This window comes from Apodemus sylvaticus, chromosome 3, assembly GCF_947179515.1.
Source record: "Apodemus sylvaticus chromosome 3, mApoSyl1.1, whole genome shotgun sequence".
Lineage (NCBI taxonomy): Eukaryota > Metazoa > Chordata > Mammalia > Rodentia > Muridae > Apodemus > Apodemus sylvaticus.
Window position 1 is genome coordinate 60,333,629 of NC_067474.1, and position 6,377 is coordinate 60,340,005.

The following is a 6,377-nucleotide window of genomic DNA, read 5'->3' on the forward strand; positions in this document are numbered from 1 at the left end:
CTTTCCGGCTGTGGTGCTGTGAGGCCAGGTCAGCTACTTAACCTCGTGAGCTTGGGTTCCTACTCTTTGAAGAAAAGATGAGCATGGCTCCTCCTCTACGGGGTCATTATGAGAATTAAACAGTTAACAGCAGTTGTCACTGCTGAGCCCAGCTTGTTGGCTGCTGTTTCTACCGGATTCCCTTAGGAAGTACAACGTTGCATCTACTGAACTGAACACAGCCCTAAACACTTAGTAGGCAAGAAATCAAGAATATCAGTGTCACCGAGGGTGCCAAGACCTGTGCCTGCTGAGGCTCCCACTCTGCTACGCGATTGACAAGATCTTCATACATGTGTCCCCCTTGGGCGCCACCAGAGTCAGCTGTCCTATAGCTCTCTTTCTGCTGGCGCAGAGTCTGTCACTGACTCCTATGTTACTCTTAACTTTGTTCATGGTGGCACTTCAGGGACAGTAGCGGCAGGCGTCTCCTCATGCTTCCTTCCTCAGGAGAAGTGACCCTGGATCCTTTCGCCTCCCTGGGCCATCAGTCATCCACCCAGGTTTCCCTTCCACGGTAAAGTCAGAACTGACCACAAACTCTCTGAAGAGGCCAAGAAGCACGCAGCGAGTAGGGCTGGCCCCAGTGCCGTCACAGGACTGCTGTCTAGTTACTCATATTTTGCTAGTGGCCACATCGTCCTTGGGTTCCTGGGAAGCCCATTGCCTTGTAAAAGCCTAGCCTGTTTTCTATGAGCTGCTGCTGTTGCTGCTTCCAAATAGCTGGGTCTTTCCCATCTCACTTGTCAGTAGTTTTATTTTAAAGTCCCAGAACAGGAGTGAACTGTTTCTCCAGTGACCCCTTCCTGCTGTCCTAGCCTGCTGACAGTGTCCCGCATGGCATTTCTCTTATGTTTTATACTTGATATGTCTTCCAGTTAGCGCCACCGTTATTGGGCAGCTCGATTTTCTTTCTTGTCCTATAACATTGACCAGAATGTTAACTAGGAGAGAGCAAGAGCCACATTTGTGAGTCTGCCCACACTGGGCGTACTCCCACATCCTACAGCCTGCATTTCCCACCTCACTCGCACCGCAGAACTTGACCATTCTTGATGCGCTCGACAGAAACTCTGGTGCATGCTGTCTCGGGGTGGGGAGGTGTTCCTCTGGCCCACCACACTGCTAATCCCATGAATCCAGACTCTGTGGGTCTTGATAAACACATTGATTCCTAAGCCAACTGTTCTGGAATTCTGCAGAGTTGGCATCTGAATACCCTATTGCTGAGAACACCTGGGGAAGGCTCTTAGAGAAAGCAGAAGCCAGCCACACCTCCACTGCCTGGTCCCTTCCACCTTCCCCTTTCTAGGGATGCCCGAGCTCTTTGCACCATCTGCCTGAAACTTCCATGTGCGCTCAATGGAAGCTGCCTTTGGAAAGTCTCTTCCATTTCCCTTGTGATTATACAAGCTCACATCCCACTCACTGGCCAATCTCTACAGGAGTCTCTTCAGTGTCACAGTGACTGACACAGCAAAGGGAGAGAACTACGTCCTTCCATCCACCCACCTTGCTTGTTCCTTGTGACCCACCCAAGCTCCTTGTGTCCGAGACCTTCTCTCAAAGCCTCTGCTTCGTCTAGGACTGGCAACCAGCAGGACAGCTGTAGCTCTATTCTAGACTCTTCCTTCCAGGGTGTCTCATGGTTCTCATCCTTCAGGTAAATATTGAGATGTAACCGTGTGTGTCCCGAAAACCACACAAATGTAAAACATGTGGTTCAGTGGATTCGCGCAAAACAGACCTATTCATGGGACCAGCAGAAAGAACCAGAGAGCGCCAGCAACCTGCAGCCTCACATGGCCTCGTATACTCTAGAGGAAGCCAGTGCCCTGAGCATCAACAGCAGAGGTTGTTTAGGGTCTATTTTGGACTTGAGCTAAATGGTACCACTGTCATATGTCCTCTTTGAGTCAGCCACACCCTGTAAGATTCATCCTCATGGTCACATGCACTTGATAGATCTATTCTCACTGGTGGCCTTGGCTTTTTACTTCAACATGCTGATCTACACATGAGGTTTTTCTCTCCACCTATTCCAGGGCCTGCCTGCTTGCCAAGGTCTGACGTATAACACTGGCCTCTCTTCTAGCTCTGTTGTAGCCTAGTCTTCATACATCTGTCCAAAGCTTAGTGTTACTCCCAGCTCAAAAAAAGTCCTGGGGCTCCCAGTTACCACGGGACACATACTCTGAGCCCAGTATTGTAGGCTGTTGTAATGCGGCTTCACGGCTTCCAGCGTTAGTCCATACAACCAGCTCCGCTCCCCACGCCCTCCAGATTCTAACTTCGTGCACTACGCCAGGTGGTCCGTGGCGTGCCGGCTCCTTTCTGGCTCCACCACTGATCGTGTATTCCTTCAGCCTAGGCTGCTATCCCTGCTCTTTCTCCCACTGGCAAGATTGTCAAGACCCAGCTCAGGCATCACCTCCCCTGCAATGCCTCCTCCAGTCCCTTCTAGGAATAAGTGCTCCCCCTTCTCAGTTCCCAGGCTCCCTCCGTGCCCAGAGATAACACTTATCATTTCTTTAGAAGTTAATTACCACGTTGCGCCATCCCGAGACACGTTCTAGCTCATCCCTGGGACCAGGATGTGCTCCCCCCCCCCCGTGGTAAATTAGAGTTGGACGCATGAAGGTTGTGGGCATCTTGATGGCACACAACACCCTAGCATCTTAAGACTCAAAAAAAATGGAATGTTTATTCTTCTCTCAGCATGTTCTAGAATGGCTCCTTGGCATCACATGGCCTTGAAGAGTCAGCTGTCTGCAGCTCTGGGTCCCGCTCTGATTGAGAGGCCACAGGCAAACCCGAGGTAATCAATACACATTTGTTGAATGGAGAAGTGGGCTGTCTGAGGCAGGCCTTCTCTGCATCTGCTGCTGAGGCAGAGGCGGGGCGGGGTGGGGTGGGGAGGTCTCTGCACAGGGCCATCATCTTGGAGCTTTCTTACCTGAGGGGGATTGTTGCTGGCAGGTGACTGCACTAGTAGGGTGGGGAGGGCTGTTATTGTTAGGTTCATCTTTTGCTGAACCAACAAAGCCAACTATAATCAAAGCGCCATTCTCAGGGGGTAAATGTGATTTGCTTTTTGGGGTCTGATTCTCAGTCCCATCTTGCTGGTAATGCGCACTGCTGCATTCTATGACTCAGTTCGTGTTCCAAGCCACCATCTTTGAATAACAGCGAGTCTTTTATTTATTTATTTTTTGGTTTTTATTTTCTAAGACAGAGGTTTTTTTTTCTGTGTAACCTTGGCTGTCCAGGAACTCTGTACACTAGGCTGTCCTTGAACACAGCAATCCCCCTGCCTCTGCCACCCAAGGGTTGGGATGGAAGGCATCAGCTTTTCTAGTGACTGTTCCTGCCCTACCTCTGGGCTGTACCACAGGCCAAAAGAACAGTCAGGATGGCATCTGACATTAGAATGTTTTAGTTATTTTTGACCATTTCTTAAGATACCAGTCATTCCAATTTCATGGGAATTTTAATGAAATCCAGCCTAAATTGATCTTGGTCTGTTTAGGCTACCATAGCAAAATACATCAGGCTGAGCAGTTTGGAAACAAAACTCATAGTTTTGGAGTTGGGTGAGTCCAAGATCAAGGCACCAGCATGTCTGATGACTCGGAAGTGCCAGTCTGCATAGCTGGTGCCTCTTCTGAACGGGCTTCCTTATAAACTTTATTGCTGTTTGAAGATTCCACATCTTAAGGCTATCATAATCGGATCGGTTTCAGTGTGAATCTAAAGACTGAGTCATTCGAACCACCCCAATGCCATATTTTCTTTTCACATGCTTTCTAAGATTTAGAATTCCAGCAAAGATGGCCAAAGGACTTGGGACAGCAAATTTCATGTGATAAATAAAAACCAAAGGGCTAGAGAACGTCTGTTGCACAAGCATGAGGACCTCGGCTCTCAGGTAAAAGCCAGGCACAGCTGCACACATCTGTAATCCCCCCCCCCCCCCCCCCCGTGTTGGAGGTGAGGTGTGAGACGGGCAAATGCTGACTGGCTAGCTAGCCTGACTTGGTGAGCTCCAGGTTCAGTGAGGGATCTGTCTCAAGAGATAAGGCGAAGAGCTACTGGAGAGACACCTGGCATGGACTGCTGACCTCGGCAAGCAGGTGCGCCTCACCTCTGCATTCTTACTGAACACCATGTGTGCACACACTGCACACCCATGCACACGCATGTCCCCGTACAACAAAAAAGACCCAGTTCAATGATACTACTGCCCTGTCCTGCACAAGACCCCAAAGTCTGAGGTGATCGGCAGCAGTTTTGTGAGAAACTTTGTTCTTGAGTTCTTTGGGTGTCCTGAATTAGTTTTACAGAGTTTTAAGTCTTGTTATGAAGGAGAGACTCCCTCTCACAGCCCCATGTACTGAATGCTTGGTCCCCACCTGGCAGCACTACTCTGGGGTGTCTTTCAGAGAAAGCATCTATCTGGAGGAATTGGGCTACTGTATGAGGACTTTGAAGTTTACACCTGGTCCCTGGTTACATTTCCTTCTCTCTGTTTCCTGTTTACCATGTGAGCAGTCTCTGCCACACACATGCTGTCGCCACCATGACCCAGAAGAAACAAAAGCAAAGACTATGTATTGAAACCTCAGAAACACTGAGCCAAAATAATTCCCTAATGTCGAGCATTAATCACGGAAGGCTAACGCGGGAGGTTGCCTCCAGGACCAGGTGAGTCCCCTGGGGAATGAGCTGAGGGGACCTGGTGCTTCTCTCTGTCACAAGGCTTTCCTGGGTGTTTAGACAGCAAGGGATTGCCTGACTACAGAGCTTTGTAAAGGTTTGCATGCCTACCTGGACTCCCCTTGGGGAATTTCTTCTACTGACATCTTTTTTGTCAGGACTGAGGACGGTGCTGAATTCTTTCAGAGGTGTTTGTTGTCTTTTAGCAAATTAGATCCCTCTAGGAATTCTCCAAATTCCATTTTCTCATAAAAAATACAAAACAACAAACAAACAACGCTTGCTTTGTTACCTTATAGCTTTCCATATTGCTTGAACATTGCTGTTTTTCTGTTTTACCCAAAAAGAAGCAATTGTAGCATTTGGCATTGTATTCAGACAATGAGAGGATGACTTAGTTCATTCAAAAACAATAGCAAAATCAAAAGAAATAAAAGATTAAAAGACACAATGTGGTAGAGTCTTTAATCACAGCAAAGGCAGGCCAATCTATGTAGGTCCCAGAACAGCCTAGTCTACAGTGAGTCCCAGGACAGCCTAGTCTACAGTGAGTCCCAGGACAGCCTAGTCTACAGTGAGTCCCAGGACAGCCTAGTTTACAGTGGGGCTAAGTCCTGTTTACAGGACAGCTGGGGGCTAAGGAGGGAAACCGTATCTTGGCAGGTGGGGAGGAGGGACACCAACCCACCATCTTGCAATTTTATTGATCATTTTTAAAATCAATACTAGAAACAAAAGAAAAAATGTGATATCAACATTTTTAAAACTTTAAGGACGGTAATTACCATCAGTGATATTTGGGCACCCATTCCTCAGAACAGGAAATGGGATCTCAGATCCACCACTTTTTGTCAAGAACACGTAAGACAAAAGACAAACTTGGAACTTTAAGTCTGGACTTGAAGACTCAACCAATCTTTTCTGGCCCATTTCAGCTTCAAGATTAAGTAAACTACCAATTATTTTGACTGTCTTCTCCACAGTCGTGTGTGTGTGTGTGTGTGTGTGTGTGTGTGTGTGTGTGTGTATGTGTGTGTGTATGTGTATGTGTGTGTGTGTGTGTGTGTGGTGTGGTATGTGTCACACACACACACACACTACATGCCTATCCCCCGTGCAATGGTCCCTGCTGAGTACACACTCACTTCAATGGAGCTTGGTTGGCTATTACAAGAACAAGCCTGAAAGCCTAGAGGTTGTCAGGAGGTGCGGCATTCAGTCTCTCTCTCTCTCTCTCTCTCTCTCTCTCTCTCTCCAGTACCTATGCCCTATGGGGAAGGGGAGCCAAGGAAGGAAGGAAGACATGGGAAATATATTCTGGTTCCCACATGCTGACACTTGAGCAGTCCCTCAACACCTTCTGTTTAAGACAGGTAAAGGACAATGTGGGAGTTGTGACAAAAACTGTTCTGAGCACTGACCAGTATCTGCAGCCAGCAAAGGGCAGATCTGAGGGTCTGCCTGGAAGATGGAGGTCCCTGCTTTCCACCCTGCCTTTCCCTCTGAAGACTCTTCTGTGTGTGAGGCTTGGAAGTTTGAGCTGAGGCAGCAAAACTTTTCTGCTCAATGGTTAACTGACCTGCCCTTTGTGGTCTCTGCACACTGGCTCTGAGGTCTATTCC